General features: G+C 46.9%; 1 protein-coding gene across 4 annotated transcripts in view; it reads right to left on the bottom strand.

Moving 5' to 3' along the window:
• The window catches only part of SCML2 (Scm polycomb group protein like 2), a 752,432-nt gene that overhangs the window by 643,057 nt on the left and 82,731 nt on the right, over positions 1-26,644 (bottom strand). For all 4 annotated transcript variants that reach the window (XM_085622654.1, XM_085622657.1, XM_085622655.1 and 1 more), the window contains exon 2: positions 3,122-3,240. The gene's annotated coding sequence lies outside the window, so the exon portion shown is untranslated. The remainder of the gene's footprint in view (positions 1-3,121; positions 3,241-26,644) is intronic.

Below are 26,644 nucleotides of genomic sequence, written 5' to 3'. Positions count from 1 at the left end.
TCAATTATTTCTGACGCTGCTCTTTCTCCTTCCGTGAGTATTTTAGAAACTCTTCCTTGCTATCTTCCGGAATGGCATCCTTCATTTAACCTATGTCGGACCACATTTGTATATCATAACGGGCTAAAATGGGCAAAGCGTTAGCCGCCCTAACTGAGACTGCCGCCATTGATGAGAATCGTTTTCCAATTGAATCAAGGCGTCGACCTTCCTTGTCTGGTGGAGAAATGATAGGCGTAGATGGATACAACCTTGGCAGCAGAGGAACCACGGAAGCTGGTGCCTTCATGACCTTGATTCCTTCTTGCCAAATATGATCAATGATGGGTATTGATCTGACAGTCTTTCTTGCCTGGTCCTTAAAATCTTAAAGGAAACAGTCCAATTGATGCACAATTGTTGGAAGATAAAACCTGTTCGCTGCTCTGTCCATAATATTATGGAATCCTCCAATATCGTTCGGGGGTGAGTCCGAAGGATGATGAGGTGGTGGGGATGGCGCTATGTAGTCATCCCACTCATCCGCTGGTGGAGGAGGGTCTGGTATCTCTCCTTCTTCCTGCTCTTCCTCAGATGTAGATGGGTCTTCTCTGGGAGGAAGAGGAGTCATGGGACATGGTGCCTTCTCAGGAGTGACAGGAGGTGGAGGCAGCGGTGCTTGAGGAGCTACCTGCTGAGGTGGAGGAGGTACGACAACATCCTCTTGAGGAGGAAACCTTCTCTTACAGTCTGCCAACATATTCTGAAGGTCTAGAATTAACGTTGGAGGAAATTGTGCAGACTGCTGTCTAGGCTGCTCAAAATATTGTTGGTACTGAACAGGAGGGGCCGGATAATGCTGGTAATACTGATCTTCATCCTCCTATTTATCATACTCTTCCTGATATTTAACATTCAGTTCAGAACTACGTGCGGCTCAAAACTGGCCTTCGTCCTCATCCGAATCCTCAACATCCAAAAGATGGCTAGGAGGTAGCGGAGACATTTTTGGTGTCCTAAATTGAGGTTGCGCAGATTGCTAGAATGGGGTTGACGGACCTGCATAATAAACTGGATTTTTCGAGGTTATCGTCGTCGTCGACGGAGAAATTCTCGTCGTCGTCAATGGTAAACAAGTGATAGTCGACGGTACTGTGACAGCCGGTGGGATTGCCATCAATGAAACATCTCCAGTCGAAGACTGTGTCGTCGACGGGGGTATTGTCATCGATGACGATGGTATCGTCATCAACGGTTTCGTCATCGGCTGTCTCGTCGTCAATGTCTTCGTCGACGACAGCTTTGCTGACAGGCACGATGAGGTCTTTACTCTCGTCGACGGTGTAGTCGTCGACGATAAAGGTAGCGTCGACGGTATGGAACCTTTTATACTTACCGTCGATGTGGTAAATGCCGTTGAAGATTTTGACGACGAGTGAGTCACAGTAGTCGTCGAAGTAGAAACAGGCGTCAACGGTGAACTTGACTACGAAGAAGTCTTGTGGCCAGTTTTACCTTTGGAATGGCAATAAGACTCTGGTTTTGCCTTTGATGTTTCTGGAATCTGAGGAGATCCAATCTCTGAGGAGACCTTGGGCTGTTTCTCCTTTTTAAGAGATTCCTGGGCCACATGAGAGTCTTTAGGATGTTTCCTTCTCTCTTCAAGCGACCTGGGCCTCCTGAGTGACATAGAGGACGTGTCGCTAGCCACATCAGAAGCAGACTGCTTCTTTTTTAGCCATATTAGAAGTCTTCCTTCTCTATCCCTCAAGATCTTGGTTGAGAAGGTGCGGCAAATCTTGCATTGTTTTGTCTCATGGCTGGGATAGAGACAATAAATACAATCCTTGTGTGCATCGTCCACATGCACCCTCTTCTTCCCACAGGATTTACAGGCTCTAAATAATCCTTTTTTATTAGACATTCTTCTTAAAGAAATCTAAAAGAGACTTATCTGAGAAACTGAAGAAAACTGAGCCGAGCTCAGGGAGACTCCCTTACACAAGGAAGTGCGGTGAAAATCTGAGGGACTCAGCCTCTCTTGGGAAGGTTCTAGAGGGTGCTGGTTGCTGATTGGCTGAGTTTTCAGTTTGGTCCTTTTTGTAAAAGGAAACTAATAGGCTTTAGAGTATATGGTTGCTACCATAATAGCCTATGGAAATGTAATATTTACTTCTTACTTCTTTGTTATTTATGTACCGTGGGACTCCCACTACGACGACAGGGAATGATTCAGGCATGTGAATCTACGAAAGATACCCCAATACTGGATAACCAACAACAGAAAAATTAAACTAAAATGAAAGTCTCATATGGGGCAGTGGGCTTACAGTTGCCATCATCGTTAGTCATACTGAATGCACCCATATTGATTCTCAAAGGGAAAAACTTCTAAAATTAGGAACGCTTACAGTGCCAACCACTAGATGGCATAATAATGCTCAGCATGTCAATCCAGAAGGGATTTATAGCTACTTCAGCAGCATAAAACTGAGGTGGTTCTCGGAAGCCTTACATACAATCCTATAACGAACCAGAAAAAGGAAGCAGCTGAAGATACTCCAACCTAGCTACACAGGCCTTAGCCAGTGCAGCAATGAAACCGATGACAGGAATCTGCTTGAAAAAAGAATTTGTTATTCTTAAATATCACAGTTTGAAAGAAAAATCTTAAAGCAAAGATTCTAAAAATTGAAGTAGAAAGGATGTTGATGCTAGCAAGGAGAAAAAGGGAAACAATTTTGTTGGTGTCAAGCAGAGGCGATTGGGCTGGAAAAATTAATGAGCTTTAAAATTTAAAACAACTTCATTTCTTTGCAAGATCTATTGCCAACCTGGTCTCCTTAAACAGCAGACTTCGTATTAAAGTGTGAAAAGGGAAGGGCAAGAAGATATAGTATTTACTGAGAATATAGGTCCATTTGATTAAGACTGCTATAAGGGGAAGATTTTGTTGAACATGTTGGACAACACATCCTTCTGCTGATGGTATAAAGATAACGAAAGCTAAATTATCCTAATGATGAAAAGGCTTTGTGCCACAAAAGCTTATGAAGAACAAACGGCATAACTCAAAGTTGTAACCTTTCAATATATAGGGCTAAATTGGTCAATTCAACACAGTTTTATCTACAAATATTACCTCCTCATGTTGGGTTTCATATTCTTTAGTGAGGATCTCCAGTAAGCACAATGCAGAAATATTGTACACTCAGCAAGGAGGTGCAGGACAAATGTTTCCTTAGATGTGCAAGCTGGCTCCTGTAAGGAGACAAACCAAGGTTCAATATTTTATGGTTACCATATTTACAAACCTATTTAAACATTAAAGTAGTTGCTTTGCTGTTATGTATATCTAAGGAACATTTGAAAGGTTTAACAAAATGAACATGGAGTGAATGGTCAGGGAGCTTGCATTAAATAAATCTGTGAGACCAAGAAGTGGTCAATTGGGCCAACACGATTTTCAGTGTCTTCTGATCCACCTAAAAACGTTATAATACCGTCCCCCATTCTGTACTAGGTAAGAAAAAAAAGTCAAAACATTTAGCACTGATTAACAAGGCTTCTGTTCAGGTTTGTTCCTTTTTTGTATTACATCAGCTTATTTCTCAAACAACCCTCACTTGAATACTAATATAATAACCATTTGGCAGGGCAAACGATGCGAGCTTCCATAATACATCTCATGGCCTAGTTGATTACAAAGTTTATGCTTTTGTCTGTGCATTACCTTAAACTTTGAGTACGGCAACACATTTCACAACATACTTTGTACCAAGCACACCTTTCCACCTGCAGTTTTCCTAACCAGAACTCGCCTGAATGTGATTAAAAGCTTGTACTTTAATTAAAGTGTAATGCGACAGTGACTGTGTGGGTGTCTAGACTGGTCTCCACTCCAGTGCTGCCCACCATAGGCCACGCATTGTCCTCTCCAACCTCAAACAAGATGAATGAACACATTTGTTGCGTCAGCGTGGAAGTCTAGAAGTACAGGATCCAAATAGCCAACAGGAGGCATGGTCGTGTAGTGAGTTCCTATTTAAGCCCACTGTAGTTGTCCCTTATTTTAGCCCATCTGCACGTTGTAAGCCACATTTGCTTTCCACAGCCACATGTAACTTTTATTTTTGTGCCACAATATTATTTTAGAAATAGGCTGCACATGTTGTAATTGCTATTCAGTTCTTCTGCTGAGATTCAGTCTGAACATTTCATACAAGGTCAAACAATATGTGCCCTGTTTTTCTGTGCTTGGCAAAGCAAACTCTCCTAACATACAGACACAACGAAAGTGCAGCTGCTGTTTTCCAATACCGAACTTCTTATCATATAAACGGAGACGTACCCTTTGAAAAACAGAGAGGAGGATTCTTGCAGAGGGACTAACAATGCCAGGTATGGGGGTCGGTTCTAATACCAGAGAACCCGTATTTATCACTGTTTTCACATAGTGAGGATAGCCTTAGGCAGATATATAATTCGCCAGGGTAGAGCTTTTAATTGTTTATAGTTTACTTGTAATGCATATTACGCTGCTCAGTTGCATAGGCTTTTTAATTGCAGCACAGTTGCTTTGATAATTTCAATTAATATTGTAAACTTTCCTCTTGGCCTTTCTTTTCTTTATAATGGACATGCATGAGTGAGAAAACGAAAGGTGGCGATCTGTTTCCACGGTTTCCCTTGAGACTAGAACATTGTGTTCTGGGGTGCCTATTTTCCTGTTACTCTGGGAAAGTTAGGAGGGCAGGTAAGGCACTATGAGCTAGTCGAATTTAGGCCCATAGGTACTGATGTGGTATGGTGACTCAGTCTCTACATTCTGACATCCTGTGATCCCAGGCATAGTTACGTTTCTAAGGGGAATCCCTGCAACAGGCTCCTGGTAAATTATTTATCTGGTGAATAAGTTAGACACCACAGACCTCTCTCAACACTGAAGGCCAAGTGATAATATAGATAACTGATGATGGACCACATCCAATTATTGGAGGGGACGGGCAGAGAGGCATGCGGGTAAGAGACACCACCCATAGTCTTTTCACTGCACTGACCCTCAGACCAACAAGAACTGGAACTTTGGTATACCACCAGCACAAAAATATCTGTGTACATTTTCTCCACAGTTTTTTCAAATATGAAGTGAAAAACACCACTCTTCAACAGAGAAAAGTGTGAAAAATGAGACTAACAGTGGACAAAGGAGCAGGAGACCCCTCTAAGTATCACTGCAAACTACCCTTACAACACCGGGGTACCACTACAGTGTAATAACTACTGACTAAAAACCTGTCAACAGGGTCCTGGAATCAACCTAAAAAAGTGTTGCTTTAAGGGGCAAATTCTTTAAGGATTTCTGTGAAAACAATACATAAGAAATGCAGAGCCATGTGTTGAAGGATCCACTTGAAGCAGACCAAGTACTGGCAATGTCAATAGGCCTGGCTTACGAATGAAACTGCCTTTTGTGTCACTGATGTGTATAGGCACCCAATAAGTCATCGTACAAGCACTCTGTAACTCAACTTTGCATATATGCATCCATTTCTCCATCCACTTACTCATTCTTGTATTCAGCACCCAACACAGCAACAATGGCCCAATCGAATACTCTACATAGGAAAACCAACATGTGGGTGGAGCCTAACTGTACTCCGACGTCAAAGGCTAATGATGAAAAGGGAAAGGAAACTGTACTGCTGCTAGACAAAAAAACTAAAACACATTAAGTGACCTACTTAACTAAGACACAGCGCCATGTGCGTGCCCCTAAAAGTTCACGCTCCATCCCATTGCAAGCTTGATACCTTATGCGTGTTAGTAAGTCTCCGCTAAGCAGCTATACTGCTGCTAGCTCATGCGGCTGGATAACAAAAAATAATAATAAATCACAGCTATGTGGAGGGAGAAGCACTATTTCTGTGGACGCACACAACTTCTACCCAATCAAAACATGTACTGAGCTACATCAACATGTGGGTGGAGCCAACAACCTTCTTTGTAGTACTCCTTAAAGCTCTTTTATAAGTTCATCACAAAGTCAGGCATCAGCCTACCTGTCGGGCCAGACCTTAAAAATGTAATTTGTCACCAACGGTCACTATGAAGCATGATAGCACGGTAGTGTTCCTTGGCCCTTTCAGGTCATAGTGTAGTTTTTCATTCTATGGAGGTGTGTTTCTTTTAAACAGAGAGGATAAATACAGCAATGCAGCTTGGATTGACTGTAAAACCCTTTTTAGGTCTCGCCTGGCGTAGGCTGCGCGCATGCGCAGTCTCGCTGGTGAGATTTAATGATATGAAGTATTTTCTTTAAGGGGCATTAAGCCCCGCCCCTCTTTTCCATTGGCTGGTGTCACCGTTTACGATAAACGGTGGCCAGCCATTGGAAAAGAGGTCCTTGTGATGTATTCGCTCGGCTTTTTCAGCCGTCCCATTTGGACGGCCTCGCCTGCTTTGCGTTCGTCGCAAAAGGTTTCTTATCTTTATGGGGTCAAACACATGGCCCCATAAAGACAAGAAACCTTTTAGCAGGCAAAAAGCCGAGCAAATACGTCATGGCAAGCGCTTGTTTTGCTAGCTGGTTAGCACGCTGTAGGGTGCCTTTGTAATTGGAGATCATCTGGAAACAATCATCCCTGTCCTCTTGACCTCAACGTGCATCTGGTAAAAATCTATTGCACCCCCTCCCACTGTCTAATCTCTCCGTGCTGCCAGCCCCCCACAAGCACCTCCCCTTGCTTTTTCTGTGACATACGGGTCACCACTAAAGAATGCTGCTGCAGTATTAAATGTCACGGCACCCGCGCTTTAGCTTAAGATGTTCAAAGTCTAAGCGCGGGTGCCGTCATTATAAAAGAAAAGTTAAAAAAAAGCATGCATACTTGTAAGCTGGCGCCAACCTTTTTTTTATCTTTATTTATTTACTTTTCTTTTATAATGACGGCACCCACGCTTAGACTCTGAACATCTTAAGTTAAAGCGCGGGTGCCGCAATAGCTTTAATAGTAAAGAACTAAAAAATCTTTACTTTTACGGCAATCACGGCACCCGCGCTTTAGCTTAAGATGTTCAAAGTCTAAGCGCGGGTGCCGTCATTATTAAAGAAAAGTAAATAAATAAAGATTAAAAAAAAGGTTGGCGCCAGCTTACAAGCACGCATGCTTTATTGTTTACTTTTCTCTGATGACGGCACCCGCGCTTAGACTTTGAACATCTTAAGCTAAAGCGAGGGTAATGCGATTGCTGTAGGTAAAATGCAAAACAGTGACGTGCAATGCCCAGGATCACACGTTATGGCCAAGTGGAGGTCCCGGGAGCAGAACACAAGCCTCTTTGTTCCATAGTCAGTAATTCACCTAATCACTTGAGTAAATCAATTCAAAATGTTTGCAAGCCTTTGTAAATACTGTTTAGCAACAGCTATGTAACCAACGGCGAAAGACTTATTTTGCAATAAGGAAAGATATTTTTAAATACATTACCTTGTTAGAACACGCCATGTTAGCGAGACGCAATATTCCCTTTTAAACTAAACACAAACAAACTAAATTGCCGTTCCCAAACGCAGGGTCCAAATACCTCAGGAAAAGTTTAAATAAAACAGAAAATACTGCAACAAGCGAACAGCTGCTGCATAATCATAACGCATCATTTTCTGGTGTTCCCAATCCATTGTGAGCAGACTTCCTCCGACTGTATCACATGCAGGTCTGCAAATGGGTCAGTCGGATGCTAGTAGCAGGCAGACGAACAAGGTTTGGATTTGAGTGACACCGCCCTAACCCCACTGGCCTGGCAGAGGCAGCTATATGTTCCATAGTGGTAACTTTTATAGTATCCACATCTAAGCATTACAATGCATGTTGGATAGCTCATTTGTTTTGGTTGCTTTAGTAAAACACTTGCAGCGTGAAGGGGTGTCTCTGCTGTTACCCGCTTAATATGTGTACAGTTGTGCTGACGCCACACCAACTCGAAGTACAATTACCAAACGGACCCCACTCTCTAAACCTGAGCTTTAATCAAAGGCAGCAGGAGACATTTTTATTTTACACCATTCCGACTCATTACTTCTAAATACTTTGAATAACGCAAGCGCATTCATTTGTCGGTACTGACTGCGCTTCCATTTTCAAAAAATGAAAACGTGCAGATTTTACTAAAATAAAAAATTCTTTTACATCCATAGGTTGTAAAGTTGAATCACCCGAGACCTGAGTGAGTCTCATGGGGAATTATACACTGACACTGCAACAGAAGGCATCTGCAGAAACGTTCAGTTTTAAAGAAACAATGAAGGGGAAAACATTAAAAGCTAGCACAGCATGCAGAACAAGCAAAACTGATTTCAAACCTGACATCTGACAACCTCACCATTCCTCGGCATGTGGCTAAAAGGGCAGTTAGATGAACAAGCATTTGCAATGCAATAGGTCTTGCTTTTGCAAGAGTTTGAGCTATTCGCATTGTAAATGACAATGCCTTTTATTTATGTGTTTTGATAACTTGCAAGAGGTGTGTTACCATGCACTCTGTACTTATAGCCTTTGCTTACGTGAAGCAAGCCTGGCAATAACTGTGCCTCTTTTACTGCGAGCCTTGCTTCTCGTAAGCAAAGACTATCTGTACAAAGTGTGTGTTTACGCACCGCTTGCAGCTTTTCAAAACACATAAATAAAAGGCATAGTCATTTACAATGCCAATAGCTCAAACTCTTGCAAATGCGAGACCTATTGCATTGCAAATGCTTGTTGATTTTCCAATGGGTTTTAACAAACCAATATGTTTCATATTCTTATGTACTGAAAATGTACATCAGTAATTGTCTATACAATGGCAATGTTTGAGCCATATTAAGGGACATGTTCTTTTTTCTCTCCACTATATAAAATACTGTGTACAAAGCCAGTAGCGTAGCAAGGATGTCATAGGCCCTGGTTTAAGCAAGGAATATGGCCCCTTTGACGGTTGCTGGGGTAGTAAAATACAGCAACAGTTAGGAATAAAAGGGCCCATTAGGGCTCAGGCCCCAGTGCCACTGCACCTGCTGCGCAAATGTCAGCTTTTACCCTGAGACAAGTGGCTATCCAGTGGATATGAATAATAATAAATCTATCATTATAGAGAAGTATTGATCTGATCTTTGCTAAGAAAAAAACTAAATAACTGAAATGGGCTTACCAATTGCCCCATGATGTATGCCATAGTGCAGGAAGAAAACATGGGAAAGTCATAAGATTACTAATTGAACAAGACTGTCCTCATAAATAAATATATTATATATTTACTTTTAGTAAAACCAAAAAGGTCTTGTCTAACACTAGATCTAACTAGCTTTGACAAAGCAAACAGGTCTAGTCTTTCGGGACCTACTGGGTTTGCCAAATGGTTTTATCCATACTGGACAGCATCACAGAGCAATGCGGAGATCGGCAGCATGGGGCAGAGATGCAAACAGTGTGACCCAGAATCCCAGAGATGGGGGACAGGGAGAAAAGCACACAGTGACATACAGCAACTGTAACTAGGAGTAGGAGCATAGAGCCGAACAGAGAGACAGGGGTTGGTGGAGAGTGGGGTAGAGAAGCACACAAGAGACAGCTGGAAAATGCATGCATGCACTCTTGTAGAGCCCTTAACTAAAATGAAAAAAGAAGCACACAAAGAACAAGTAGTGTAAGGACACAGTAAATAATACATGCTCCTACCCAAGACATCAAATAGGAAGCAAGCGAAGGAGAGTGACAATGAAACAAATTAATGGTAGGAATGGGTGAGTTCCAAGCCCACTGCAAGCCAACAAAATGTCTTACAACAGACAGCCCATGCGCTGCTTTAGGCAAAACCTAAAAATGCGGCAAGACTGCCTCGGGGGCTCCTTCCTAATTTCAGTATTCTGCTACAGAACTGAACTCCCTCTTCCAAATGGAAGTGAAGGACATCTTGTGCACAAAGAAATTATCTTGCACTGTCACTTCTTAGTCCGAGGCAGCCCAACATGAGTAGCCACAAAGTGAGAAGAAAGGTAAACCACATCGCAGACCAGTGGCGTAGCAAGGGGGGGTGCAGCAGTCCCATCCTGGGCTACACGAGTTTTGGGGGCAGAGGCCTCCCCCCCCCAGCCTGTGACCGTCGATGATTCGCCAGCAATCCCCCCCGCGGTCTCACATATGGCCCCCATATTGCAGTAAACACAGGGGCCGCCCCAGGCGGCCAAAGGTCTAGCTACGCCCCTGTTGCAGATGCACAACTTGCAGGGCCTGTGACAAAAACAAGAAATCTGTACAGCATCTTTCCCATTCTCTCCATACAATGACCAACATTTCCACTCCCTGTGCCACAACTTTTAACTGTTAATCTCAAGTAGACAAATACAAACTTACAAATGTATTGCTTGTCTGCTTTAGTGTAATGCAGGCATTTCAAAAGTAATGGCAGCTTCATTTTCATCCTCTGACTACTACGAGATCTCCTTTTTCTTCACATCAATTTTGTGCACAAAGGATGAGCAGGTCAAATGTTTGCTGTTACATTTTAGCTTCCCCAAAATTTGAAACAACAAAAAATATTTAACAGAGGCTTTCCGCCCTCCTGAACAAAAAGTCACTATGCGAGAGAATGGTAGATCAAGTGTATAACCTCTATCAATTTCCAACTCTGCGTGCTACACCTCAAAGAAGCAAAATGACGTCTCTGGTGTATACTCAAGGACCCATCAAATATACATAGGACACAAGCACATCAAAGGAAATGTCAAACAATGATTAGTGGGTATACCTGTGAAGGCCTGTAAAGAGAAATATGTACAGGGGAAAAAAAGTCGTTTACTCCACAAGTGCAAAATTTGTGCATTGTTGATATGTTTGTTGGCGTTTAGATGATTTTTAAATTATCAATTTAAAAATGATATTTCTAGTTGGCAAAGCCTGCCCTTACAAATTTTTCACCCCAAGAAATCAAAATTCAGTTAACAGTGTCACAAACGGACTACATTTTGTTCAAACAAATGATGCCAGCCTCAATACTAATTTAATAAAATATTATTTATGGAGAAAAACAATAATTATATCCCAATAACATTTAAGAAATATCAGGAACTATTAAAATCTCTACATACGAAGGATTCTCAGTCAATATAGATAAAAGGTGTGCCAGGGAATCAAATGCTCCACAAAGTTTTATTACAACTTCCTTTGTTAAAATGTACTTCTGAATGGATGGTGTATCGCTGATGCTTTTACTTCATATTTTCTCAACTGCAGAAGACATTAAAGTGAAATCTATTCTAAATCTGCATCAAGTGCACATAAGGTTAGACACAAGTGGAACTGGCTACAATGGCGGTCGCAAGTCTGTAGAGCTCCGCCGCAAACCCCCGAATTATCCTGTGAAGTGAAATCCTACGGCGCTGCCTGCGAGCAAAAAGACGGCGGAACGGAGGTGCGGTGAAGCGGGAGCGCCGGCGAACCTCTGGGGCGCTGCAGGTGAAACAGACGGGCTGCGGAGAGAAGGCAATGCCTGGCCGGCGGGGCTGACGACGGGGACTCTTCCCGAGAGCCGAGCGAACTGCGTCTGGGACTACGGAACCAGGTGGTGGCTACTGCGGTGGAGGCAAGTCTGGGACGACCGGGCTGGCATGAGACAGAGACGGAAATCGCCGGTGGCCGAGGTGCACGACTGCTGAACGGGACCCCGGAGGGCCCCGGAGGTGAGCCCTGGAACGCAGGCGGGCTGGAGCTGCGGCGCCGGGAGTCAGGAGCGGAGCCACGAGTGAGGCTGCTGGGGCGGGGACCCTACAAGCGTGGAAGCACAGAACTGGTGAGCACCGCGCCTGGGCAGCAGTACACAGCGCGACAAACGGCGGCGGACGGAGCGCGCTGAGCGCCGGAGACATAGACTCGTCCCCAGTAACGGCTGAGAGATGCGGGAGCTGGACAGCGGCGGCCATCTTGAGCCTCCACTCTGGGGTCGCTAGCTGCAGCCCACACGAGGCACGAAGAAGAAGCAGTTGTGGGCATGGCGTGCGCGGAGTGATTGCAGCGAAGAGAGATTTAGGTGGTCCCCACTGGAGACGGCAGGAGAGACCTCCGGAGATGCCCATGCCTATAGGCTAATGGGACACGGTGGAAGCCAAGCATTGCGGGAAGCGCATCAGTGACAGACGTCGTGAGGCATATACGGTGGCAAGCCTGGGAGCGCAGTGCCTGTTGGAAAGCGCAGGTGAGCGGTGCAAAGCGGCGGTGACTGCTAACAAGACGCTTGGTGAGGTTGTGGCGGAGGGGGTGGACAGAACTCCTGAAGGCGCCATGAGGCTGAACATTATGGTGCGGAGGAGGGTGTGAACGGCGCAGCTGCACTTGAGGAGAGGCCCAGGGGTGAGCTGCAGCGCTATACCGGGAGGCCCCCACCCGACCATTGTCTGCCACCTTGGGGTGTGCCCGTCGCTGCGGGCTAGGGTGTGCTGCCTCACTTGGCGCCTGACGGGTGCTGGAGGTCACATTGTGGTTCCTGGAGGCGGAGCTGTCCGTGACTACCTGGCGCTGTCGCTGCTGAGAGCGGGGGCGGAGGATACGAGCGACCGCAGGCATACCTTCAGTGGCGGGGGTGGACCCCACAGACGGACCCGGATTGAGATCAGTTGAGCGTGGAGCCTCCCTGGGAGGTGGACCTTGCGGATCCTCAGCGGGGGATGGGGGTTGAGTGAACCTCGCCTGCTGATCCATTGGCTTTGCTCTGGGGAACGGACGAGGTGACGCTGGGGGTGCCCCTGGCCTACAGAAAATTGACGACGAATGCCAACGGCGCAGCAACTAGTGATGGGCCGCATGCGCGCCAGGCAGCAACAGGGCCCACTGCAGATGCCGGCCCCCGATTGCCCCCGAAACCGAGTGGAGATGGAAGAGGGACCGTCGTCTGCGTCACTTGCGGCCAAACTGGACTCTGTGCTGGCCGCTGTGGAGAAGATAGGGTCAACTCTGGAGCACACCAGGACGTCCCTGGAGAATCGCATAGATAAGGTCACGTCTGACTTTACACTCCTGCATGCGGACCACAGGAAGCTGGCGGACTCGGTCGCCACCCAGGGGGAGACACTCAAGGAGCTGCAACCGATCACTCGCAGTCACGCTGCTGCCCTACAGGACATGTTGGACCGTATCCATGCCCTTGAAGACAGGGCGGAGGACGCAGAAGGGCGATCCCGCCGCAATAATGTTCCCGCTGTGGGCCTTCCGGAGGGAGAGGAGGGGCGAGACCCGGAGCAATATGTGGAGACCTGGCTTTGCACGTTTATGCCACCGGGGAAACTGTCGGCCCACTTCGCGGTGGAAAGAGCTCACCGAGTGCCTGCCCAGAGACCGCCGCCGGGGGCCAGGCCGAGGCCCTTCTTGTTCAGGCTGTTGAGTTACAGAGACAGAGACGCCATTCTCAGAGAGGCCCGCAATGTGACCGGTCTCTCAGTAGGTGGCAGCCAAGTTATGCTTTTCCCGGACTATACAGCGCTGGTGCAGCGCCGCAGAAACAACTACATGGCAGTGAAACGCCAGCTCCGGGAATTGGCATTGCCGTATTCCCTGTTATTCCCAGCCAGGATGAGAGTGGTTGTCAAAGGGAAAACATACTACTTCGACTCCCCAGAGGAAGTCTGGAATTGGCTGGAAGAGAAGGGCTTATGGACAGGGCCGAAACCAGTGGATTCCGGCGATGGAGCCCGCCCCCACAAGAGAGAAGGGCGCAGGAGGCGGAGACGACCCACGCGGGAGATGTCGGCGCGGGCAACGGCTCCCACGCCGGAGAAAATGAGACTGGAGCGCCAAAATGTACTGCAGGCGATCACGACACTTGCAAGCCCAAACCACGTAGATCCGTCCGACACGGACGAGCGACCCGAGGTGCTGAGGAGCAGATCTTCGTCGCCATCGACGACACACTCTGAAGAATATCGTGGGCCAGTGGTCACCCCGCAGACTGCAGACGGTATCCTAGACTGAAAAGTGGCATAGCAAATGGCACTCATACAAGTATATGGTAGCTCGCTGCTTTACTTACATGGGCGGGGGAGGGAGTACGGAACATGGGACTGCCCGGCAAGCCCACTGATTGGGGAGAGTAAGTTGTACTGTCTATGGGTACCTTTCCTGTGCTACGGCCTGTAGCGGGAGAGCAATTGACGGGGCTGGCTCCTGGGAGTCTGGACTGGGCCTCACTAGCCGCACCACTCGACATTAGAGGACGCTTTCTTTAGTGGCACGCCGCACTTAAGGGGCACAAGGGGGACAGAGTCAGGGAGCTGACATCTACACACGCATTGCCCCAGGTCACACTCTGACCTAGTTTTCACCTGCGTACGGTTGCACAAGTTTGGACGGACACACTTGTGCGGTTCGCCCCGATTGTTAAACAGTTTTTGTTACCATGTTGTTATTGTTACCTCAGACCACTACTCCCTTGCTTTGCTGCATTGTGGACTGGCTGCTGCGGGCCCGCCTCCCTCTGAACTTATACTGCTTAGACATGACACGCGTTAATGTTATGACGTGGAACATACGGGGCATGCATACTCCCTCACGAAGATACTCTGTCTTTGCCTACCTCCAGCGACACGCGGTCGGTATTGCTCTTTTACAAGAGACGCACATGACACAGCCTGAATTAGAGAAACTGCGCAGGCGCTGGAGAGGCCAGCTATATGGTACAGTGTACTCGGCACATGCCAGGGGCACGCTTGTGTGGGTTAGGGCGGGAGTTCCGTGCGTCTGTGGGGAGGTGTCCGTGGACGCTGCAGGCAGATACACGCTGGTACGGGGCACACTTAATGGCCTGCCTGTACTACTAGCCTCGATCTACGCTCCAAACACCGATCAAGTATCCTTCCTTGCCCGGCTCTCACTGGCGCTTACCCCGTACGCTGGGCTCCCCTGGTTGCTGAGAGGGGATTTTAATGCGGTACTCGACGTACACCTTGATAGGTCATTCCCTCCGCTGCGCGCGACGTCTGCTGCATCCACGGCGCGCGCGCTGGCTGATTGGCTCTCACAGTGGGGAGTACTAGATATTTGGCGAGCTCTATACCCTATGGACCGCGTCTATTCCTACTACTCCAAACTGCACGATCTTCATGTGCGACTGGATAGGATAGTAGGATCTCAGGCGTTGCTGCCGCTGGTGGCACGGACGGACTACTTGGGGCGCACACACTCCGATCATAATCCAATGTGGCTCCAACTTAACTGGGAAGTGGATCGCCCACCCATCCCTACATGGCATCTACAACCCACAGCGCTAGAGGATCCGGAGTTTCGCTCCTCAGTGGAGACTGCTCTCCTCTCTTATTACGAACTTAATGAGGGCACGGCGAGCGACGCAAGGGTGGAATGGGACGCACTTAAAGTGGAGCTACGCGGTCACTGCTTGGGAGCCACATGGAACACACGGAGGCAGCTGGCGAAGTCGCTAGCCCTACTGGTGTCCCAGCTGTTGCAGTATGAGCGGGAAGGCGAAGGACCGGGTGGGCGGGCTCGGCAGCTGGCAGACCTGCGTGCGGCTCACGCGGCGCTGTTGGAGCGCCTGAGGTGTTTGAATTATGCGGCACATACAGCGCGCACGCATGCTTCAGCGGACAGGGCAGGTCGGCTGCTGGCCTGGCTTTTGCGACAAGAGGCCAACCGGGCTCCGATAGCGGCACTGCGCACGGCGGAGGGAGAACTGGTGTGCACCCAGAGGGAAATTCACAGGGTTTTGGTAGACCATTACACCCAGTTGTACCGCGCGCGGGGTCACTGCTCAGGGGGAGATTTGGAGCGGTTCCTTGGGCATACACAGCTGCCAGCGGTTACGGCCGAGCACTTAGAGGCCCTGAATTGCCCTATCACATTGGAGGAGATAGGGGAAGCTATATCCTCCATGGCGACCGGGAAAACTCCGGGTCCGGATGGACTACCCACCGAGTTTTACAAGGCCTACCGGGAACACTTGGTGCCACACCTCCATAAGGTGTATATGGCGGCGGTTGAGGCGGACAGACTGCCTCCTTCGATGCGTGAGGCTTATCTGGTGTCTCTCCCCAAGCCGGATCGGGACCCCATGGAATTGGGATCGTACCGCCCCTTAGCGCTTCTTAACACTGACTATAAGATCCTTGCAAAGGTGTTGGCGGAGCGCCTGGCGCCGGTGGTCTCGCACCTAGTCCATAAAGATCAGAACGGATTTGTGCCGAAACGAAATACGTCCTTGAATTTGCGGAGGTTTTTCAGGGTGGCGGCGGATAGCACACAGGCATGGCCTAGAGCGGGCTGTCTACTGTTAGATCTGGAAAAGGCATTTGATTGCCTGGAGTGGCGATACCTGTCGGCCCTGCTGCTGCGATACGATCTTGGCTTGGCATTTTTACAGCTGGTGGGTCTTCTCTACAAAGACCCTACGGTGCGGGTACGGCTAGGCCCGTATACCTCGGACGCCATACCGATTGGTAGGGGGACCCGACAGGGTTGCCCACTATCGCCGCTCCTGTTCGCTCTGGCGATGGAGCCTCTGGCAATGGCCATACCACTGGGGGACGCGGTCCATCAGGTGTCCCTCTATGCGGATGACCTGCTGGTATACGTTAAAGATGTGGACGATATACCCCCGCAGTTGGCCCAAATTTTGGGTGACTTTGCTGCCCTTTCGGGGCTACGGGTGAATGCCAGCAAATCTTGTCTCTACGCATTTAGCGAGGGGCGACAGGATCCCGGATACATCTTGAATGGCACCAGAGTACAGTGGAGAGGAGACACCTTCCGATACCTCGGACTTTGTATCTACCGTCAGCCAGCGGACCTGCTGGATGGCAACCTAGGCAGGGCAGTTGCGGCTATAAAATCCCAGATACGCTTCTGGACTACATTGCCTCTGACGGTCACGGGTAGGGTGGCACTATCTAAAATGGTGATCCTTCCGCGGCTCCTATATTACTTTACTAACCTGCCCCTGTATGTCCCAGCGGCCTTCTTTGCCAAACTGTCACAAACTCTCAGAGACTTCATATGGGGGAATGGCCGTCACAGGATGTCGCTTAAAAAGCTTTATCTCCCTACAGACCAGGGAGGATTGGCTGTACCCTGCTTTGAACACTATTACTTGGCGGCCCAGCTGCAGTGGATAGCCCGCTGGCTGGCGGATAGAGGCCGAGAAGATACCGCAACACTGCTGCCGCCGTACTCACTTGAGCAGTTGCTGGTGCTTTTCCACCCGGCCGCCAGGACTGCGGCGCCGCCCCCGCTCCTTCTGGCTGTGGCGCACCGCTGCTTTCGCAGGAGTCTCTTCCTCACTCGACATGTGACCCCATACGCGCCGGCGCTGCCGCTGGAGGGAACCCCCAGAGCGGCGGGACCGCTCACCTCCCGTGCGCTGCTGCAGTGGCGAGAGGTGGATATTCAGACTCTGGGAGATTTGTACCGGGACGGGGTGCTCCTCTCGTGTGACTCGTTGGTGGAGGAGTGGGGGCTATCGCCGGGGCAATTCCTGACTTACCACTCTATAGTTAGGACCCTGGTTGCTAGATGGGGGGATATGACCGCGGAGCCCAGTCAACACCTCACTATACAATATCTGCACGTGATGGGGAGAGGCCGGCGGCTGATTAGTTGGTTTGCAGCATCATTACGAACGCACACGGCGTTGGCCCTGGAACCACTTAAAGGCAAGTGGGAAACAAACTTAGGGAGGCAGCTGACAGATACAGAATGGGTCCGTATACTGAAAAGCCCGGTGCGTATACCTAGAAATATGCGCCTTCGGCAGATACAGCTGTTTGTACTCCACAGAGCGTATCTCACCCCCGCAGCTCTTAATCGCTATTTTCGCTGTAATGACGCAAAATGCCCTAGGTGCGCGGAGATGGGGGTTGATCTCATTCACATGCTGTGGGGCTGTTGTAAGCTGCAATCCTACTGGAGCGCGGTCCACGACTCCCTGCGTGCCATCACACATCGGGACATGCCCTTTGACTGGATGGTCCACCTGTTGCACCAATTTCGCAGATCCCCGACAACTAAGGTGACGTCCCGATTCCTAGATCTGGGATTCGCGGTCGCAAAACGTCTCATAACTAAGAGGTGGAAGGCACAGGACCCACCTCACGCGCGGGCATGGAGGTACTCGCTTGCTGCATGGGCCGGGGCAGAGGGGACCGCTATTAGGCGGGAAGAGACATTAGGACTGCGGAAGATGCCCATCGCCACGCAGTGGGAGGAGCTACTCCGGGCACTTCGACGGATTGAGGAGGTGGATGGGGAGGATGTGGCAGCAAGTGGGGGGACGACTCAGAGGCGGGCGTCAGGGGACCTGCCGGAATGACTTCGTGATGTTCCACGCCTGACATGCAGCTAGTTTAGACATCATGACAACACGCGCTTATGTATGGGGCGGTGAGCCCAGTCTGCGCCATAGCGCACCAACGTGGAGGGCGGGAGACGGACGGGTGGCGGGCGCAGGGCTATGTCTAACAGAGCTGGTCTGGGTTCGAGGTGGTTGAGGTTTTCCATGGGGTGGTTGTTCTACCACCATTTGTTGGGAATAGTTGCAGATCTGGTTGAGAGGCTTACTGGGACAATTTGCTGAACCACTGCAGAGAAACGGAGGGTTGTGCATCATACTGTTTAAAGGTTGAGATATATGACCATGTTTCTATCTCGTGCGATGTATACTGCTATTGGCACCAAAGTTCCGACTACGGACTACATAAGCCTGTGTGCTGTAAGTTTGCAACTATGATTACAAAATTAATAAAAACAGATTAAAAAAAAAAATAATAATAAGGTTAGACACAAGTGGATCTAAATATTCTTCCGACTCTTCTAATTAAATGATCACGCCTGTTGCAAAAAATCTGTACTTTAGAATGGAGATGGTTGAAGGCTCTCTTCTAGTGAGTCACAATCAAATATTTGACAGATAGACTGCGATTTCGAAGGGCTGACTGTAGTCGCAACAGGAAAAGAGGCCTGATAACAAAACGTGGAAAATTCATTTATGTATGGTAAACTGGTATTTATCAGACGTATAAATGGTGCGTGGTGATTTGTTAGACTATGTGAAAGAGCAGTTTTGGGCTATTTCTTGTGGAATCAAGCTGAGCCACTAAGGAAGAAGTATTACCTTCAAATGTAAGTTTCTTCTATCAGCATCCTCCATATCCATGATTCAATAGGAGAGTTTAATGGGGTTTTGAAGCCATTTACTCTGGAGATCTCATAATCTCCTTTCTTTGTACGATTGAGAGGAGAACCAAGAAGTTGATGTTCCCAAATTGTTTTAGCTGTAGGACTTCCAACAGATAGAATGTCGGTCATAATCTCATTATAATTTGATGTTAATGTCTAGGAGCAAGGGGAGGCATGACTGACTTAGACTGCCTCGGAGATCACAAATCTACACTAGCTAGTTTTTTGTGTCTTTCTTAGGTTGAACAGGTACAGTGATATTTCCTGTGATAAGGAGAACTGGAAGTGGTCAGATCCCTCCATGGTAATGTGCCCATTTACCTAACAAACCGTCAAATTTAGAAATAATGAGACAGAAGATGGAATTCTTAACCAATTCACAGCCAGGGAGTTTGTGCACCCTGTGCAAAACCTTTTTTAAATAATTTTTCAAAAACAGGGTTGAGTTGGTCAAACACAAGCATCAAACTCTATAATTTCCATTCGTGGACTGAGGAGTAGCTGCAGGAAGACCCCTGTTGACTGCAGCCACAGCCTCCTTCAGCATCCTTTATCCCTTGCATTAGGACCACTACCATAAGGAAACCACTGCAACGGATTAAAGCGCCTGGAACTGACTGAAGACTGCTTCATCTAATGAGGCAAGTGTTTCTGAGGACTTTGCTGGTCCCCCTGACTGGCTACCTACTGGAGTTGGTCGCCTAAAATTACTCCAAGTGACCGCATTACAACTAGACCAAGTCTTCAGTGAAAAAGTTTCTATTTGTCCCAAATTCACTTTATTTGCCAATGCTTGTTTACGTTTGAGTGAAAATATTTTAATTTGCTTTACCTTCTAAATTCTTTATCTCAGGAACCCTTCAATGGATCTTTTTCATGTGGTGTCAAACACAAAAATACAGCCTATTTTTAAAAATTGGTATCGGTGTTCTCTAATGTCTTGTTAATCTCTTCAATTCTTTTGGTGCTCTTTAAATACTTTACACTTGTTTCATTGTGGAAGCCTTCCTGTCAGAGCCAAAGCTACCCAGGATTGAGCTGAAGGTTTAACAAATGAAACCTACTGTCCTAAAGGTGTTTATTACACGATTAGGTCACTCAGACACATCATATAATACACCCCATTTCCTTACGAAGCCAGTAGTAGGAACAACCGGTATTATATCATAGCTGATAGGTTTGGCCCCAAAGACAACACCATTTTCGCAAATGGCAAGCTTGGATGGCAAAAAAATCCAACACTCACACTTCTAGCCTTTGATGGAGAACCTTAATGGCCTTGCCCAAGCCTTACTGAAGGCTTCAAGAATATTGCCATACCTCTCTTCAAACCAAACAATACCATCAACCAATTGCACCTGAAGGCGGCCATAGAACTAAAATAAATGCAATTACGACAGTCAGCTGGTTTACAGCCTACCAGTAATTTAACCTCAGTAAGAAACCATATACCCTTTGGGAATGTGCTGCAATACAGAAAAATTGGGAGGGGGTGACACTTATGATGGAGGAGGTAGATACAATGCAACATCAAATTGATTTTATTGAATATATGGGACCCCACGGACCTCAGCGCAAAAGAGAGAATTTGGGTTACTTTGAGCTTCATGGTGGCCAAGCGGAATATTGCACGATTGTGGAGGGCCCCGTACCCCCCTAGCGTTGGAGAATGGGCTAAGGACATGGACTTGTGTATGGTGATGGAAGTTCCTATTTATGTCTCAAGGGGGTGTCCGAAGAAATGGTCACACATATGGGGGCCCTGGAACACATTTCGGGGGGATATATATGAACCGCCTAGGAGCATGGATGATAACACCGCTGATATTGGATAATATGGGATTCCCGATGACACCTATACTGTGCTGCGCAAGGAGCTTTTGATGTTTTACCAAAATGTGTTGCTTACGGATCGTCTGGTGCAATGCTGTGCTTTGATTGTCTACATGCCTATTTTTTCAATAAAAAATTACAACAAAAAAATTACACAAAAAAAAAAAAAAGAAACCATAACATTTCTGAATTACCTAACCTGATCCATTAAACATTAGAACTCCCCATCCAGTTAGTACATAAAAAATATCACAGGGATCATCGAAAAGATTAACATCAAGAATCAATGTTGTCCTCTCTACAAATCAATACTGCTAATTATAAAGAAGACATATACTAAAGGTCTAAAATGGACTTCTTTGGAGTCTATCAATCCAAAGGAATTCATGGTTCATTAAACCGACTGAATACTTCAAGGATTCCTATCCGTTCACAAAACTTAAAGATCTGGTTGCAATAGAATAAAAATTCCAGCAACAAACAGCAAGAAAGATCTTACTCACACCACATGATAATTGGAAAAATGGCTACATGAAATCTACGACAGGCATGCAACTTTGCATGAATGGGGAATAATTACTGATCTAGTTCAACAGCCAAAATATCCCTCAAAACAAACTGAAGAAAGATCGAGATAAAATGAACTATGAAAAACAAATTCACAAGGGTGTGAACATGTCACATAATTAAACTGAAAACTTAAAAGTCACAAATAGAAGACATGGTGCAATAAAGCAATAGGTTATTAACCCTGCACAGGGAAAAAATTACCTATTCGAAGATAAGGAGACACAATCTTGTGAAGTTACTATGTTACGGGAAACGATTAGTAGTATTCCTAACAACTAAAAAGTTGGTTTCCTGCCACCGGAGAAAAAAACACCTTCATCTGCTCGTGGGACATAGCAAGGATACACAGGCAATTGAAATCATTAGAAGAATTAAGAGAGTTTCTTAATAAATACAAAATCATCTGATTGGAGGAATCTTGGCGCTCCATCAGCTTTACATTTGACAACGGTACCACTTTTGAAAATCCTGCACGCACAAATGCTATGAACAGGCCTCCAGGTGGACCCCCGGCTCTATTGAGCAATTTAGGAGATCTGAGAGGTAGGATTATAAATGTTAAGGCGCCACACTTCTTGGCGACTCTTTAAAACAACAGTAATAAAATGCCATTATTAATTTGTGTATATTTTCGACCTAGACTAAACCATGAAAATGTAGCCATCACTTCTAAATTGGGATAACTATAAAATATTAAACTATTCCTTTTCCTACACCACAATTAAAATAACCAGAGGCTTCAATTAATATTTGTTATCAAACACATATGATTGTCAATTAAACAGCTCTCTGGATCTCCATGCCCATATTTATCAGCTCAGATTAATAGAAAATTACTTAAATCTTCATGAAACAGAATTATAATTTCTTCATGACATGGGCTTTAGAACATTAAACCGTCAACTCACTGTCCACCTAAATCAACCTTCACATTAAATGACACTAATGCGGTCATAGATTTGGCAATTTTAGATGCAGCCGAGTATACTCTGTGTAATGAATTTAAAATAATTACAAAAATAAACAATAACAAATAAGATGGTTACCTTTTTTTTTAACAAGCAAAAAAGCTTTGCAAACAACCCTTCTTGCCCCAGTTGAAACACTATCAACAATAATTACAACAAGTAATGCATGAATGCTCCGAGGGAGGAACAAATGAAGGAAAATGAAAGAAAGAACAGAGCTGCTGTACAGCATGTCTAACAAATATTGTCAAAGCCAAAAGGTCTCATTGGCGAGATTTATTTGGTTTGCCAAAGCTTGTTCATTAATCCATGTAGAACACAGGAGTGGGCTAGCCAGAACGAAAATGTACCCAGAAGCAAAAGGGGAGTGATTAAGAATGGATAATGATTCGAAACGGCCATGGTGTTTTTGTATTGAACAAGATGAAGCATATAGGAAAAAGGAAGGAAGAAAGGCTGGCTATCAAGTAAAGTGATGGCCAAAGGGAGAAGAGAAATTGAGTAACAACTCTCACTAAGATAGGAGCAAAATAGGAGTTAGATGCAACCAAGTAATGGCAAAAGTCATATGGGAGTTGGCAAATAAGGGGCATATAACACTTGAGTGAGTGTAGTGAGGTAGACAAGTTAAGTAAATGAAAGCTTTCACTATAAAACTTGTAGTCTTTCTGCAACAAAAGGGGTAAGAGCATGATGGTCGATAACAGAGGATAGGGGAAAAAGACACTTACTTGTTACCATCATTTTGCAGCATATGTTATAGATTCACATACTGTGCGTTATGTTCTAGTAATAGGTTTAGAAGTGCTTGAATACCTAGTTGGTGTCTTGGCGCTACCTTGAAGAAAAAGGAGGAACGGTATCAGAGTGGATTGGGTTTAATTGCTGATTGAAGAGCCACATTTTTAATGTCTTTCTAAAATGAATGAGGCTTGGAGAATTTTTCAAAGCAAGGGGCAGAGAGTCCAATAATTTTGCTGTGCCCCTCAGAAAACTCCTGCTGCCCCCTCGGGCCTTTTTAAATTTGGGGATAGTGATATTCATTAAGGATGCCGACCGAAGAGATCAGGTGGGGGTGTAGAAGTTAAAGTATTGGATAAGGGCTGCCGGGCCTGAATTTTGAAGGCAATACATAACTCTCTTTCTCACAGGCAGCCAATGAAGAGTGATCAGTGCTTTAGAAGTAGAATGAAAATTAGGAAGGCCTAAAGTAAGGCGTAATGCCGCATTTTGGAGCGACAGAAGTCTGTTTAGACGTTTTTGCTGAAGAATGATATAGAGACCGTTACAGTAATCGAGTCTTGATAAAATCAGAGAGGATATGACAGATTTTTGGAGGTTGAACAGAATATAAGGAAGAACTTTATGAATGCTCTTTAACAAGAAGACAACTGAGGAGGCAGTTTGATTGATGTGGGCTTCAAAGGAAAGGTACATTTCAAAAATGACGCCCAGGTTCTTGACTTTTTCCACAGGGGTAGGAACAGATCCTAGATTGGGTGGCAACCAATCAGGCAACCAAAAGTTAGAATCCAATGCCCAGGCTCTGGGGGACTGGCTGCAACACTGGCACTTAACTGATATTTGGAGGGTGCGAAATCTGGCTGTGAGGGTATACTCTTTTTACTCCCCGCCACACAGCCTCCATGTCCACATAGTTAGTTTGTGGGATAGGCTGTCCTACTTCATGGTTGCCAACACAGACTACCTGGGGCGAACACACTCAGACCACAACCCCCAACTCCTCCAAATGGAGCGGGACAGCATTGGACAGGTCGCACACATATCGCGCCTCCAGCAGGCGGCACTCGAGGATCCACCTTTTCGGGCTTCGTAGGGCACCGCTATAAGGACCTTTTTTGAAACAAACAAGGGCTTGGTCGCTGACAAAGGGGTGGAATGAGAGGCGTTCAAAGTTGTAATTAGGTGGGCAATGCTTGGGTCTTAGTTAGGGTATCCGCAGACAACTGGACGGGGACATCGCATGCCTTAAATGCTTGCTCCTACAGCTGGAATCTGATGCAGTGGCAGACTCAGACAGCACGTGGTGGCTAGAAGAGATCCAGCGGGATCATGCGGAGTTACTGGAACAATTGCAATGCCTAAACTATGCTGCGCATTCCGCCCTCACACATGACGCGGCAGATCGCGCGGGATTGTTTGCTGGTGTGGGTGATCCGTCAGAACAGGCATGGCGGCTAATTCTTTTGCTGCTTGCGCAGTCAGGACAACTGCTGAGTATGCAATGGGAGATATACCTGGAACTAGTCAAGCATTACACAACCCTACATGGGTCTATCATTAGACCTGAGCAGGCCGAAATGGAGGCCTTCTTCTCCCCTCTCTCTCTACCCACCATTGCACCTGCACAACAGGCAGAGCTGGAAGAGCCCATCATCCTTTTAGAGACCTAGGAGGAAATCTGAGTGCTAACCACATGGAAAACGCCCAGGCGGACTGCCGGTCGAGTACTATAAAGCATACACTCCAGTACTGGCCCCCTGCCGAGTTGCCCTTTATGAAGCCTCATTACAAGCATCCATTCTTCCAGGTTCGCTTTGGGAATCCGTGCTGGGTTCGTATCGACTGCTGGCCCTCCTAAATTCGGACTATAAACTTTTGGTCAAGATATTGGCAGATCGCTTGGCCCCAATGGTGCCCCAGCTAGTACACCGGTGATCAAAATGGGTTTGAACCGTCCTGCAACACATTCCTTAACCTACGCCACTTCTACAGTGTGGCCAGGTACTCAACACAGTGATAGCCTCACTCAGGGTGTCTGGTACTTGATTTGGAGAAGGCGTTTGATACGCTAGAGTTGGTTTTCTGTTTTCCACTTTACCCCGAAACTGATTAGGTTCTCGTTTCTTCCGCTTTGTCCGGCTGTTGTATACATTTCCCACCGCCAGAGTTAGAACGGGCCCTTTTGTGTCAGAGCTCGTGGCAATTTGCCGTGGAACCAGACAGGGATGCCCACAATCACCGTTCTTGTTCTCGTTGGCAATAGAGCCATTGGCAGTAGCCCTCCGGAAGGAACAGAGCGCGCTGGGGGATCCCCCTTGGAGACTGGATGCACGCGATTTCCCCCAATATTGACGAGCTGCTCCTATACATTGGGGATATACAGGGCTCGTGTGATGAATTAGCAGACATACTCACTTACTTTGCATCCCTCTTTTGTCTCCAGATGAACTGGAACAAGTCCTGACTGTACCCATTTGATCCATCTACTCCCGACCCAGCGCTGGTTGTTACTGGTACAAATGTGTAGTGGCAGCCCTCTGTTTTTCGGTATTTGGGGTTCCGGATCTACCACAAACAGGCAGAGCTGTCCGAGGGGAACCTTCTGCAGGCAATAACCGCCATAAAGTCACAGATGCTCTTCTGGCGGAGCTTACCCCTGTCCATCATGGGCCGCATATCGTTACTTAAAATGGTTCTACTGCCCCAGGTACTGTACTTCTTCACTAATTTGCCGCTATACATTCAACCCCCCATCTTTCGATCCTTGGAGCGTACCATGCAGAAGTTTATCTGGCCTACTATACCTACCAACCGACCAGGAGGAGCTCACTGTACCCCACATGGAGCACTATTATCAGGCGTCTCAATTACAAATCGGTTGCTAGATGGGCCAGAGGCCAGAACCTAGAAGAGACAGCCACACATTAACTGGCATGGAAGCACTCGTCGATCTTGGAGTTGTTTCACCTCGGGAGACGAGGTACTATACCCAGCCTGTTGATGCTGGAGGTGGCCTACAGGTGCTTTCATCGAAGTCTGCGCCTCATGGGCTCCACGATCCCGCATGCGCCCGCACTGCCTCTGTAGGGCACACCCAGAGGTCAGCACATCACCACAAGGGCAGAGCTTTCCACCTGGAGAAAGGCAGGGTTGCAGACGTTAGGAGACCAATACAGAGATGAACAGTTGACACCCTTTGACACTCTGGTGGAATATTTACCGCGTGGTCAGTTCCTCCTTCATACCTCACTGGTTGCGGTATTCCGGACACTATGAGGAGACATGCCACAGGAGCCCACAATGTACCTCATCACTCAATACATACATGTGATGGGTACAGGG

Source organism: Triturus cristatus, chromosome 8 (genome assembly GCF_964204655.1).
Source record: "Triturus cristatus chromosome 8, aTriCri1.1, whole genome shotgun sequence".
Lineage (NCBI taxonomy): Eukaryota > Metazoa > Chordata > Amphibia > Caudata > Salamandridae > Triturus > Triturus cristatus.
This window is presented reverse-complemented; position numbering and strand designations above follow the sequence as displayed.